The following is a 14850-nucleotide window of genomic DNA, read 5'->3' on the forward strand; positions in this document are numbered from 1 at the left end:
TCTCCTGCATGGACCCATCACTGAAGGTAGAGGCTGGGAGGTGGCAGGAGATCCCTCCGGGTCCTGCTGCACCTTCCTGGGCTGTGACTCTGCCTCACAGGAGCCTCATGTCCACCTCATGCCCATCTTCCACTCCCATCTTCCCATGCCACGAACTTCCAAGTCAACAGCTTTCAAGAAACGGTATAGGCCGGGCATGGTGGCTCACGCTTGTAATCCCAACACTTTGGGAGGCCAAGGCAGGCAGATCAACTGAGGTCAGGAGTTCGAGACTAGCCTAGCCTAGTCAGCACAGTGAAACTCCATCTCTACTAAAAACACAAAGAATTAGCCGGGTGTGGTGGCAGGTGCCTGTAATCCCACCTACTTGGGAGGCTGAGACAGGAGACTCGCTTGAACCCGGGAGCTGGACGTTGCAGTGAGCTGAGACCGTGCCACTGCACTCCACCTTGAGCAACAAGAGCAAAACTCTGTAAAAAAAAAAAAAAAAAAGACGGTATAACCAGCTCCCAAAGTGATGTGAGGTCAAAAGTCAAATTTCTGTCATTAGCAAGTACATATCTCAAAGCTGTTTACTTCTCCAATCAAACCCTCACTGATAGATACCCTGGGGTATGATGATAAAGACATCTTGTCTAGGGGCAGTGGCTCAAGCCTGTAGTCCCAGCATGTTGGGAAGCTCAGGCAGGAGGATCGCTTAGTCCAGGAGGTCGAGGCTACAGTGAGCTATGATCATGCCACTGCACTCCAGCCTGGACGTAGAATGAGTGAGACCCTGTCTCTTAAAAAATAATAATAATAATAAAGACATCTTCAGGTTTGAGTCAGCTTTGCAGTGGGCAAAGGTGCTATAGTCTAGAATTGGTTGGTACGTAGTGGTTCTGGTATCCATATCCACATCATTATAGCAGGGCCGTCAGGATAAAACTGGGGTAGATTCCAGGGCTCTGAGAGAATATTTGGTCCTGGGGATCCTCCCTCCCCAACCAGACACGACCCCAGGCCCAGAAGCCAGTGTTACCCTGTGTATCTCCCTTGCAAGCACCCAGATCTGGCCCCAGCTCAATTTGAGGAGGGGAAGGAAGGAGAAATGTTCCACAAAGATGTGCCAATGGGAAACCATTTTGAAGAGAGCAAATTAACTGTTTCCCAAATAAAAATAAAGTCACACCCTAGCTTATGCCATAAACAATTTTCAGGTGGATTAAAGAGACTTTAAAATAATTGAAATATAGGAAAGCTTTTTATTGATTCCAGAGTAAGAAAGCACTTTGTAAGCATAGGAAGAAAGTGTTGGTAGTATCTGGGTAGAATGATACAAAATTTTTGGTGGCCATCTGGCAATATACCTCAGAGGTTTTAATTTTGTCAAAGATTTGACCGAGTCTCTAAGCATTTATACTAGAAAAGTAACAGAGATGCACAAAACATTCTGCACAAGGGCAGTGATCAAAGCGTTATTTACAATAGTAAAAAGTTACAAGTATTATAAATGTCCCCCAGGAGAACATCTGCTTTCAAATAATGTTTCCAAGAAACTTGAACTGTTTAAAGACATGAGGAAATGTCTGGTGGAAGACAGCAGTTTAACCTGTTTACACTCACTGGTTTCTTCTTCCTTTCAAGATCTCACTAAAATAATCATGAATGAGTGAAAACATAGAAGACCCATAGGGACAAGTTGATCAGGAGAAGCTCACTCAGGAGATTACAACAAATCCTTGAAAGAAAAAAAAAAAACAGATAGAGAAGAGGTAACTGATAAGGCACGGCAGAGAGAGCTACAAGAGGACGGACGGCAGGGTCTCTGGGTAGCAACCTGGGACTCTGCTGAGGGCCACCAGGGCTGGGATGAGGATGGAGTGGAAAACAAGAGGACGGCTTAAGCAGCTGTATTGTGAGACTTCTACTCCAGCCAAGATTAAGTAAAAAGGATCAAATTTACCCTCCCTCCTGAAACAACTAAAAAATCTGGACAAAATGGATGGAACCACAATTTCCAACATTAGCCAACAGGCAGCACAGGACAACAAGCCCTGAGAGGGGACAGAGGGAGGTGGGTCTAGGCAGGGGCCAGTAGTCTCCCTGAGGAGACAGAGCCAGAGTCCCAGAGGCTGTTCTGGGCTGAGTCCTGACACTTTCCTACCCCCAAAATCCATATGTTGAAGTCCTAATCCCCAGTACCTTAGAATGTGACCAGATTTGAAAACACGGTCTTTAAAGAGGTGATTGAGCTAAAATGAGGCCATGAGGGGGTCCCTAATCCAATCTGACTGATGTCCCTATAAGAAGAGGAAGTCTGTACACACAGACACCGGGCTGCGTGTGCACAGAGAAAAGGCCATGTGAGGACATAGCAAGGAAGTGGCATCTGCAAGCCACAAGGAGAGGCCTCAAGAGAAACCAGCCCTGCCCACACCTTGACCTCAGAATTCTGGCCTCCTGAACTCTGAGAACATAAATGTCTGTTGTTTCAGCCCACCAGCCTGAGATATTTTATTATGACAGCCCAAAGCAAGCTGGCTGGAGTTCACAGGGCAGAAGACTGGAGAGGAGGAGGGAGCTTCAGAGGGCTGCCGAGTGTCCTCGTCAGGACTGATCAGTGCACAAGGGCAAGAAAACTACTTAAGACACGGGAAAGAACCACCTGAATTGCAGGAGAAAAAATCGGTGGAGCTCACACAAAACTGGGAGTAGGTCGCTAATATCCAGATCAGAAAACTTCGCAATTCATGGGACATTGAGAAGAGGACAAGAAGGACACAGAGATGGCCAAATGAACCCTTGACTATGAGTCACTCTGTGCTTGTTGAAAAACACTCAAAAGCAGTCTTTGAAAGGATCAGATTGCATCCCAAAACAAAGCTCAAAAACATTTAAAGAAATAACATTCAACAAAGTGAAGTTCACAATGCCAGACATCCAATCAAATATAACTAGGCATGCAAATAAACAGGAAAATATGACCCATAATGAGAAAAATATTTTATCAACAAAAACAGATCTAGAAATGAAAGATAATATAATTAGTAGATAAGATCATTTAAGCAACTATTGTAAATATACCCCACATGTCCAAGAAGATAGAGGAAAGCAAGAGTATATGAAGGAGGTCTGGGCGCGGTGGTGCATGCCTGCAATTCCAGCATTTTGGGAGGCCCAGGTGGGAGGATGGCTTAAGGTCAGGAGGTTGAAACCAGCTTGACCAACATGGTAAAACCCTGTCTTTACTAAAAATACAAAAATTAGCCGGATGTGGTGGCAAACACCTGTAGTCCCAGCTACTCAGGAGGCTGAGGAGAATCACTCAAACCTGAGTGGTGGAGGCTGCAGTGAGCCAAGATCACGCCAATGCACTCCAGCCTGGGTGACAGAGCGGGACTCTGGTCTCTCATACAAGAGGGAGCACACCAGACCTGATTGGCAAATTATTGTGCATGTCTGTCCTAAGCTGTCTGAGGGGCTAGGGAGAGGTGGCCTGAAGGACTCATACAAGGTGCTTGTCTTTGTTTTGCCTAACTCAGAATGCAGATGGAAACATGGCAGATATTGTGTGTGTGTATATATATATCTACTATATATATAAAAATACTCTATATAATACTATATATAAAAATATATATATGTCTCTAGTGTGTATATATATATATATATATATATATATATATATGTAGCAAGGTGAACTCACATCCTGCAGATGCCTAGGGCAAAAGATTATAGTTGAGACCTACAATAAAACACTTAAGACCCGGTAGTAAAAGCTGGTGAGGGTTTATTTGGGAAATCAGGGCATTCAAAAGCATCCATGTGTACAAGGGGATTTAGAAGGCCACATGCATGCCCAGGGCAAGATGCACGCTCAGAAAACACCTGAGGAGATCCTAAGCTTCCACTTTGGGCTGATCCCTAAGCTAAGTGCAGGTTTGGGTAAGTGTTGAAGGAGTGCCTGGCTCAGAGTCAATCTGCAAAGTCTGGGAGTGGTTATTTGGTTTCTGCTGTTTGTTTGTTTTTAGTTCCTGATATTGAAGGGAATCTCTGTCAAAACACAAGCTGAGGTGGAGTGCAGTGGTTCACCTTTGTAATCTCTGCACTTTAAGAGGCCAAGGTGGGAGGATTGCTTGGGCCCAGGAGTTTGAAACCAGTCTGGGCAACATAGTGACACCTAGTCTAAAAAAAATTTTAAAATTAGTCCAGCATGGCAGCACACACCTGTAGTCCCAGCTACTCAGGAGACTGAGGTGGGAGGATCGCTTGAGCCTAAGAGGTGGTGGCAGCAGTGAACCATGATCATGCCATTACACTCCAGCCTGGGTGATAGAGTGAGATCCTGTCTCAAAAAATAAAAATATAAAATAAAAAAACACAAGCTGAACACAGGCTATGGACAAAATGTCAGTGACTGAATATGGCAAGGAATACAGTCTTTGCAAAAAATAGTTTGGGAAAGTCACTATAGAAATTATCTGCTACAGCCTTCAACAATCAAAAATCCAGCAAACACTGGGAAAGGGGATAATCTGATTTCCAAAGTTACCACATTATGATATTTAAATGTCTAGTTTTCAAAATAATTACACAGCATAAAAAAACATGAAAGTATGGCCTATTCAAAGGAACAAAATAGATCAAAACTGTCCCTAAGGAGCCCAGGCATTGGACTATTGGATAAAGACTAAAACAATGATCTTAAATATGCCCAAACAGCTAAAGACAATGAAAATCAGGAAAACCATGTATGACAAAATAAGACTCTCAGTAAGAGACAGGAATTACAAAATCATAGACCAATATCCCTTATGAATATTGATGCAAAAACCCTCAAAAAATAAAAGCACAATGAATTGAGTAGCATAGTAGAAAGATTATATATCTGACCAAGTGGGATTTATTCCTAGAATGCAATAATGGGTCAACATACAAAAAACAATCAATAGAATATACCATATCAACAGAATGAAGGGGGGAAAAAACATGACTATTTCAATTGATTAAAAAATGATTAGAAAAATCATTTGACAAAGTCAAACACCCTTTTGTGATTTAGAAAAAAAAAAAAAAACAACACTCTACAACCCAGAAATAGAAGGAAACTTTCTCTAAAGGCCATATGTAAAAACCCCACAACTAGTATCATATAATCAATGGTAAAAGACAGATAGCTTTCCCCTGAAGACCAGGAACAAGAGAAGGATGTCCACTTTTGCTATTTCTATCCAATGCAGTAGTAGAAGTTCCAGCCAAAGCAATTTGGAAAAAAAAAAAAAAAAAAAAAAAAAAGACCAGGCACAGTGGCTCACAACTGTAACCCCAACACTTTGAGAGGCCAAGGCAGGTGGATCACCTGAGGTCAGAAGTTTAAGACCAGCCTGGCCAACATGGTGAAACCACGTCCCTACCAAAAATACAAAAAATTAGTCGGGCGTGGTAGCAGGTGCCTGTAATCCCAGCTACTTGGAAGGCTGAGGCAGAAGAATCGCTTGAACCCAGGAGGCAGAGGTTGCAGTAAGCCAAAATTACGTCACTGCACTCCAGCCTGGGCAACAAGAGTGAAACTCCATCTCAAAAAAAAAAAAAAAAAAAAAGTTAAAGACACATTGGAAAGGAAGAAGCAAAATTATCTCTGTTCACAGATGATATGATCTTATACAGAAGAAATCCTAAATGATCCACAAAGAAACTTAGAGATAATAAAGAAACTCAGCCAAGTTGCAGGATACAAAATCAACTTGCAAAACATCAGTTGCATTCTGTACAGTAGTAATGAACAATCCAAAAAGAAATTTAAGGAAACAATCTCAGGCTGGGGACGGTGGCTCACACTTGTAGTCTCAGCATTTTGGGAGACTGAAAAGGGCAGATCACTTGAGGTCAGGAGTTCGAGACTAGCCTGGCCAAGATGACAAAACCCCATCTCTACTAAAAAAAAAAAAAATACAAAAATTAGCTGGGTATGGTGGCTCATGCCTGTAATCCCAGCTACTTGGGAGGTTGAGGCAGGAGAATAGCTTGTCCCCAGGAGGCAGAGGTTAAAGTGAGCCGAGATCACACCACTGCACTCCACCCTGGGCAACAGAGCAAGACTCTAACTCAAAAAAAAAAAAGAGAGAGAGAAAACAATTCCAAGAGCTACAGTTATCAAAACAGTATGGTACAGGCATAAAGACAAACATGTAGAACAATGAAACAGAATAGAGAGCCCATAAATAAACGCTCATGTACACGGCCAAATGATCTCCAACAAGACTGTAAAATCCATACGCTAGAGAAAGAATGCACTCTTCGATAAATGGTGTTGGGAAAAATGGATATGCACGTGCAAAAGAATGAAGTTGGACTCTAAGTTTACACCATAAACAAAAATTAACTCAAAATGGATTAGAGACCTAAACTTAAGACCTGAATCTATAAAATTTCAGAAGAAAATGTAGAAAATTTGACATTGGATTTTGCAATGGTTTTTTGAATATGACACCAAAAGCACAGGCAACAAAGGCAAAAATAGACAAATGGGACTAGATCAGGAACATATCTAAAAACTCTTACAACTCATCAACAACGACAAGCACAACCAAATAAACTGACTAAAAAATGGGCAAAGAACTTGAATAGATGATTCTCAAAAGAAGACATACAAATGGCCAGTAGGCACATGGAAAGATGCTCAACATCCTAATCATCAGGGAAATGCACATCAAGACCAATGAGATATCATCTCACACTCCTTAGGATGGCCACTATAAAGAAAATAAAAATAGAAAACATCAAGTGTTGGCAAAGATGTGGAGAAATTGGAACCTTTATGCACTGTTGGTGGGCACGTAAAATGACACAGCTGCTATAGAAAATAGTATGGAGGTTTTCTACAAGATTAAAAATAGAATTACTGAGCCAGACACAGTGGCTCACGCCTGTAATCCCAGCACTTTGGGAGGCCGAGGCCGGTGGATCATGAGGTCAGGAGATCGAGACCATCCTGGCTAACACAGTGAAACCCCGTCTCTACTAAAAATACAAAAAATTAGCCGGGCGTGGTGGCAGGTGCCTGTAGTTCCAGCTACTCAGGAGGCTGAGGCAGGAGAATGGCATGAACCTGGGAGGCAGAGCTTGCAGTGAGCTGAGATTGCGCCATTGCACTCCAGCCTGGGTGACACAGAGAGACTCCATCTCAAAAAAAAAAAAAAAAAAAAAATACAAAATTAGCTGGGCATGGTGGCACATTCCTGTAATCCCAGTTACTTGGGAGACTGAGGCAGGAGAATCGCTTGGACCTGGGAGGTGGAGGTTGCAGTGAGCCAAAATCATGACGTTGAGCTCCAGCCTGGGCAACAAGAATGAAATGCCATCTCAAAAAATAAAAATAAAAATAAATAAATAAATAAATAAAAATAGAATTACCATATTATCCCTCAACCCCACTCTGGGTATAGGTCCAGAGAACTGGAAACAGGATTTTGAAGAGATATTTGCACATCCATGTCCACTGCAGCATTAATTACAGTAGCCAAGGGGTGGAAGTAACCTAAATATCAGTTGACACAGGAATGGATACACACATACACATGCACATGATATATAGTATATATACAAATGTGATATATATGCACAAATGTGACATATACATATGTACAAATGTTGGCCGGGCACAGTGGCTCACGCCTGTAATCCCAACATTTTGGGATGCTGAGTCAGGCAGATCACCTGAGGTCAGGAGTTTGAGACCAGCCTGGCCAACATAGTGAAACCCCATCTCTACTAAAAATACAAAAGTTAGCTGGGCGTGGTGGCATGTGCCTGTAATCCCAGCTACTTGGGAGGCTGAGGCAGAAGAATCAGGAGAATCGCTTGAACCTGGGACACAGAGGTTGCAGTGAGCCGAGGTTGCACCACTGCACTCCAGCCTGGGTGAGAGAGTGAGACTCTGTCTCAAAAAGGAAAAAAAAAGTTATATATACACATATATAAAAATGTGATGTGTGTGTATATATATATATATATATATACATATATAAATGTAATATATATTATGTATATATACGAATGAGATATATAGAGTTGGCCCCTCAACAACATGGATCTGAACTGCATGAGTCACTTAAGCTCAGATTTTCTTCTGCCTCTGCCACCCCTGAGACACCAAGACCAAGCCCTCCTCTTCCTTCTCCTCCTCAGCCTACTCAATGTGAAGACAAAGATGAAGATCTTTGTGATGATCCACTTCCACTTCATGAATAGTAAATACGTTTTCTCTTACAAAGTTCTTAATAACATTTTCTTTTCTCTAACTTACTATATTGTAAGAATACAGTATATAATACACATACAAAATACGTGTTAACTGTTTATGTTATTGGCAAGGCTTCTGTAGTTAAATTTGGGAGAGTCAAAAGTTTTACATGGATTTTCAACCATGCAGGGGTTGGCGTGCCCTAGGTTAGTATGGCCACTATGAAGAAAACAAACATAGAAAACAGCAAATGTTGACTGTAGAATGAAAAGACACTCTACAAAATGGAAGAAAATACTTGCAAATTATATATCTGATAAAGGATTAACATCCAGAATATATAAAGAACTCCTACAACTCAACAACAAAAAAACTAATGTAAAAATCAGCAAACGACTTCAACAGACATTTTTCCAAAGAAGATATATAAATGGCCAATAAGCCACACTGGAGGAGGTTGAAGAGACATGACGGCTAAATGCAATGCATGATTCTGACCAAGAAACTCTTTCTAAACAAGGCTTTTTGGGACAACTGGTCACCCTTGAACTGCTGTGACAATTAGACAGCAGTAATGGGTCAAGGTAGTGTCTTGATTTCAATGGTTGTATTGTAAGTATCAAAGTTCCCAAGAACCTGCCTTGTGGGAACCCACCCGTCCCTCAGTAGGGACCTAACCTCCCACCCAGGCGCTGAGCATTCACTCATTCCTTGGTCCTTTGGCTCAGAGACCAGGCTGCTCAAAGATTAGACAGTCAGGTGGAGGGGTGGGGACAGTTGTTCTCATGCCATTGGTGAGGGTTCTTTCTGAATGTCAGTTTAATGATATGTAGCAAAATCTTCAATGTGCATGACACTTGGGGCCAACTGTCCCACTTTGAGGAATTCGTCCTAAGAAGGCCTTCAGGGAAGGAAGAACACAGCTGCCTGTTAGCAGCCCCAGGACTCAACTGACAAGCCCTCCCTGAGGAATGAGATTCTCCCTGCCCTGTAGCGTCTCTCCCCCGGAGGCCTTCTCCACCATCTCTGTCTACAGGCTTGTAAAAGCAGAGTCACCCCAGAGGGGAGGAGGCAGATGGGGAGATGGACCAGATAGGACAAAAATGTCCAGAGCATGTCCTTGCACGTGAACACAAGATGGGATTCTCCTTGTGTTTGTCTTCTCTGGAAAGGGCCAAAATGGGTACCTAGAGAACAGGGAAAGCCCCACAAGAAAGGGAGGGAGCAGAGACAAAAAGCAAGATAGAATCAGAGAATGTGCAGAGAGGGGGGGGGACAGGCCAGCTGGCCAGGATGGAGGGTCTGGAGGCACAGGGGGCTCCAGTTCAGGCCTCATCACTATGTGCTATGTTTGGATGCAAGTCTGTAGTCTCTCTGGACTGGTTTACCCACCAGTGAGATGTGAGGCTGGGCGTTTGGGCTGGAATTCTGGGATTTTCTATTCCATGGCACTGCCTAGGACAGAGTAAGACCTTGGAGGCTGGAAGTGTGGAATTAGTGTCTATTTTCCCAATGTCACAATGGCTCCCCTTGAGTTTATGATGGTCTGAAAACTGTGCTATCTTCTGAGTCAAGATCTGACAGAACTAGGCTAGAAGAAGGGGCTCTTTGGAGACCAGAGCCCAGCTAAGCATCTGCCGTACTGCAGTGAAGGGTAACTGCTAACTCTGCTGCAAAACCCGGAATCTTGGCCCATTTGCTGTTGCTTATGACAGCATGCCTGAAACTGGGTAATTTATTAAAAAAACAAAATTTATTTCTTATAGTTTTGGAGGATGGGAAGTCCAAGACCAAGGGGGTGCATCTGGTGACGGCCTTCTTGCTGGTGGGGACTCTCTGCAGAGTCCTAAGGAAGTAGCGGGCATCCCATGGGGAGGGTGCTGAGCGTGCTAGCTCAGGTCTCTCTTCCTCTTCTTATAAAGCCATCAGTCCCACTTCCATGATGACCCATTAATCCACTGATCCATGAATTGATTAATCCATTCACGAGGGCAGGACCCTCTGACTCAATCACCTCTCAAAGGCTCCACCTCTCAATACTGCCACATCAGGGATTACATTTCAATATGAGTTTGGAGGAGACAAATGTTCAAATCATAGCACCCAGCTTGAACTAGGAAAATGTAAGGCCCACCTTGGACAGGTGATAGACAGGAGCTCTCCACTGTGGTTTTCCAGACTGACCAGAGCCAGCTGAGCTCACACATGTCCTGACTGCAGAGAAGGCAGAGCTCATTTCCCAAAGGACGAGCAGGGACCTCTCATCCCAGGCTCTCTACCGGCTGCACTAGAGATTGAGCCATCCATGGCTGTAGCCACTAGCCATGTGTGGCTACCTAATGTAAGTTGAAATTCATTAAACTTAAAATTCAACACTAGGTTCCTCAGTTGCATTAGCCACACTGTCTAGAGAGAGTTTACACTGCAGCAGGGAGGAGGACTGAGTCCAGGGAGTTCAAGTTGGCTGGGGTTCACAAGGCAGAGTGCCAGAGAGGACTGACTGCACGGAGAGAGCTCCCAAGACTTTCAGAAGGGTTCCTCAGTGTATCCATCTGAGTGCTGGCCAGTGCACACATGTGATGAAACTACTACCTCAAAGAATTAGAGAAGCAATCTTCAGAGCTCACACAGTGCCAGCAACAGTTTGTCTTCCCAACAGCCAGGGTGGAAAAATCTAGTGATTCATAGGACATCAAGTGGAATGATCAGAAGGGTATTGCCTCAGTACTGGGGAAAAATTAGCCCTAGACTAAATGCTGCTTAGGTTCTGCCTAACAAAGCTTAAAAGCAAGCCTCAGAAGAATTAAACTGTTTTCAAGTAATTTTACTGCATTCCAGAATAAAGCTGAAAAATATTTATAAGAATACAAAAGTATTCAGAAGCAAGTAAGGTAAAATTCACAATGTCTGGCGTCTAATCAAAAATTACTAGGCATGTGAGTAAGAAGAAAAATGTGACTCATGAATGAAGAGGAAAATCAATCAAGCAATAAAAACAAACATGATGACACAGATGACAAAATTAATAGACAAGCACATCAAAAAATTGCCTCTAGTGCTTCCACATGTTCAAGAAGGCAGAGCAAAGATGGAGCATGTTATGTGTGGAGAAGGAGTAGATATTTAAAAGCACCAAATCAAACTTCCAAAGATGAAAACTATGATATCTGAGCAGACACATGCACTGAATGGCATTGATGGCAGTTTAACACTGCAGAAGAAAAGATTAGTGAACTTGAAGACATAGCATAGAAAAAAGGACTGCAAACATGAAAAGAGAATCAGTGAGCTATGGGAAAACTTCAAGCAGCCCAACATAGATGTAAGTGGAGTCCCTGAAGACAGGACAGAGTTATCACAAGGAAGTGCCTTATGCATTTGTGGAGGCTGAGCATGTCCAAAATTCATAGGCCAGGAACTCAGGAAGACCATGGACAGGCTCAACCCATGGGCTTTCTGTCTCTATCCAGACAACCCAGGAAAAGGAGAGAGGACAATGACTAATCTCAATAATTAGAAAGGTGACATCTCTACAGATTCTATAGATATTAAAAAATAAGCAGGAATAAACATCTACATGCCAATAAATTCAACTTCTATAAAATGAACAAATTCCTTGAAAGACATCAACTACCAAAGCTCGCACAAGAAATAAATAAACAAAATAGTTCTATAGCTATTTAAAGAACTGAATTTGTAGTTACAAGCCTTCCTACAAAGAAACTTAAAGGCCAGGTGGCTTCATTGGTGAATTCTACCAAATATTTAAGCAAGAAATAATAACAATTTCCACAAACTCTTCCAGAAAATTAAAGAGTTGGAAATACTCATGGGTATTTCATGAGGCCAGAATTACCCTAATGCCCAAATCAGACAAAGACATTATAAGGAAAAAAATTCTAGATCAGTACTTCTCAGGAACATAGATACAAAAGTTCTTAACAAAGTTTTAGCATATCCAATCCAACAATATATAAAGAGGATGATACACCATGAGCAAGTGGGATTTATCCCAGGAATGCAAGGTTAGTTTAATATTTGAATATAAATTAATGCAATTCACTATATTAATTGGCTAAATAAAAACATATAATTGTCTCAATAGATACAGAAAAATCATTTAATAAATTCCAATATTTACATAAAAACTCTCAGCAGATTAGAACTAGCTGTGAACTTCCTAAACCTGATAAGTGGCATCTATGAAAAACTTCAGCTCACATCACACTTAAATAAAACACTGCATGTTTCCTCCCTAAACATCAAGAACAACACAAGCACATCCACTCTCACCACTTTTATTTGACACTGTCCTGGAGTTTCTAGCCAGTGCAATAAGACAAGAAAAAGAAATGAAAGGCATCTAGAATTTAAAGGAAGAGGTAACCTGTCTTTATTCACAGGTAACACAATTGTTTATATGGAAAATGCCAACAAATCTACAAAAAAGAATAAATCTGCTGGAACTAACAAGTGAACTTAGGACAGTTGCAGGAAACAACACCAATATACTAAAAGTCAGCACTAGCAACAAAACATGGAAATGGAAAGAAGTAATACCACTTTAAATAGCTGATAGCTTCTGGACTAAGAGGAAGCTGCAGGTAGAGGGGGCAGGTGGAAGATTTAGGAGAGTATGGTGGTGGTTGCTGAGCCTGGTATGAGAACAGCCTGGAGAGAACAGGAATGAATGCCTTGCCAAAGCTTCTGGACCCACTAGGATGGAGGACAACCAGCAGGGAACAGCAAGGAAGGAACCAGAAAGGAAGCTTCTGGACCCGTTGGGTTGGAGGACAACCTCAGCAACCCTCTGAGGAGGGAGAGACAGAACCTCTCTGCAGAGACTGCAGGTTGTGACACAGAAGCTGATGGCCTCGATTTCCCTTCATGAAATGGGAGAGTAGGGTGCTGTTGACAGTCGGAAAGGGTGTGCAGGAGGTGGATGCTAGGGAGGAAGCCCACAAAGGGGCTGATGGCCTGGCCTTGTAAGAAACAAAACATCATGTCTCCTTGGAGCCATGTCTCCTGTGCCTCGCCAGGCACAGCGGGTCCCAGCTTCTTCAACCAGGGAAGATGGCAGTCAATGGATACCCCAATGGATTTTTCTCTTCACCTGTTCCCCCACTCTCCTGTTCCCTAGAACCACGTTCCCACATAAACCACCTACACTCAGTACTTTTATCAGGTTCTAAAAATCCCACCATGTCCCTGGAGCTCAGGATCTTCAAGGCCAAGGGGAGGCCCTAAAGATGAAGCTGGGGGTGAATCAGAGTGAAGGAGAGCATCTCCAGTGATGAGGGAGTCCCAGAGCCATGATCCTGGGTGATGGGGGTGGACAGGAGGAGTGTGACTGTCGAGCTGCCCAGGCCCAGGCCCATGTGTGAACAGCAGCCCTGTGAATCTTGCTCTTGGCCTCTGAGCCTTGGCTCTGGCTTATGCTCCAAAGATGGTGACACTGCATCTCCTGTGGTCTCAGGGATCAGCTGGGTCATGCAGGCTTCAGCAGGGTTCTGGTCACCACTATTCCCATGAGATAGGTCATACCCACAATGTAAAATCCCACTTGGGCTGCAGGACAGCCAAGGGCTGGGGAGGAGGCGCCGCTCATGCAACCCACATCCTTGCCCAGAAGGGGCACTGCCTCTAGGGGAAGATTGGACCCAGTGCCGCCCTCCTCTGGCATCTCCACTTGGTGGCAGTATTGGCCCAGAAGCGGAACTCCAGCAAGCAGCCACCAACCTGTCCCTAAGAGCTGCTGTGGCAACAAAACTTAGGTCTTTCCACAGGAAAGTCTGGGGAGTCTAATGCCCTCATTTCACCGGGAAGTAAGTTATGGCCTGGGAGCCAGGATTCTGGATAATTAATCTGCAGGATTCCAGAACTCCGTGATACTGTGATTTTTTTTTTTTTTTTGAGTCATGGTCTCTCTCTGTCACCCAAGCTGGAGTGCAGTGTCACAGTCATGGCTCACTGCAGCCTCGAACTTGTGGCCTCAACCAATCCTCTCACCTCAGCCTCCTGAATAGCTGGGACTACAGGTGCACCCCACCATACTCAGCTAATTGTTTTTTTTTTGAGACGGAGTCTGGCTCTGTCGCCCAGGCTGGAGTGCAGTGGCGCGATCTCGGCTCACTGCAAGCTCCGCCTCCGGGGTTCACGCCATTCTCCTGCCTCAGCCTCTCCGAGTAGCTGGGACTACAGGTGCCCGCCACCAGGCCTGGCTAATTTTTTTGTATTTTTAGTAGAGACGGGGTTTCACCGTGGTCTCGATCTCCTGACCTCGTGATCTGCCCGCCTCAGCCTCCCAAAGTGCTGGGATTACAAGCGTGAGCCACCGCGCCCAGCCTCAGCTAATTTTTTATAGAGACGGAGTCTCACTATGTTGCCCAGCCTGGTCTCAAACTCCTGGGTTCAAGAGATCTGCTGGCCCCAGCCTCCCAAAGCACTAGAATTACAGGCATGAGCTACCTGTCTGGCGCATTGTGATTTTTTTTCATTCTCAAATTTGATTTTCTTATGGTTCTAAGACTCTCCATCTATGGGTTTATGCTCGGAGAATCATAAGATTCTAAGATCAGAGGGTTCTACTGACTCAGTTCCCCTGCATCCTATGATTCTGTGTTTGG

Source organism: Symphalangus syndactylus, chromosome 19 (genome assembly GCF_028878055.3).
Source record: "Symphalangus syndactylus isolate Jambi chromosome 19, NHGRI_mSymSyn1-v2.1_pri, whole genome shotgun sequence".
In the NCBI taxonomy this organism is placed as follows: domain Eukaryota; kingdom Metazoa; phylum Chordata; class Mammalia; order Primates; family Hylobatidae; genus Symphalangus; species Symphalangus syndactylus.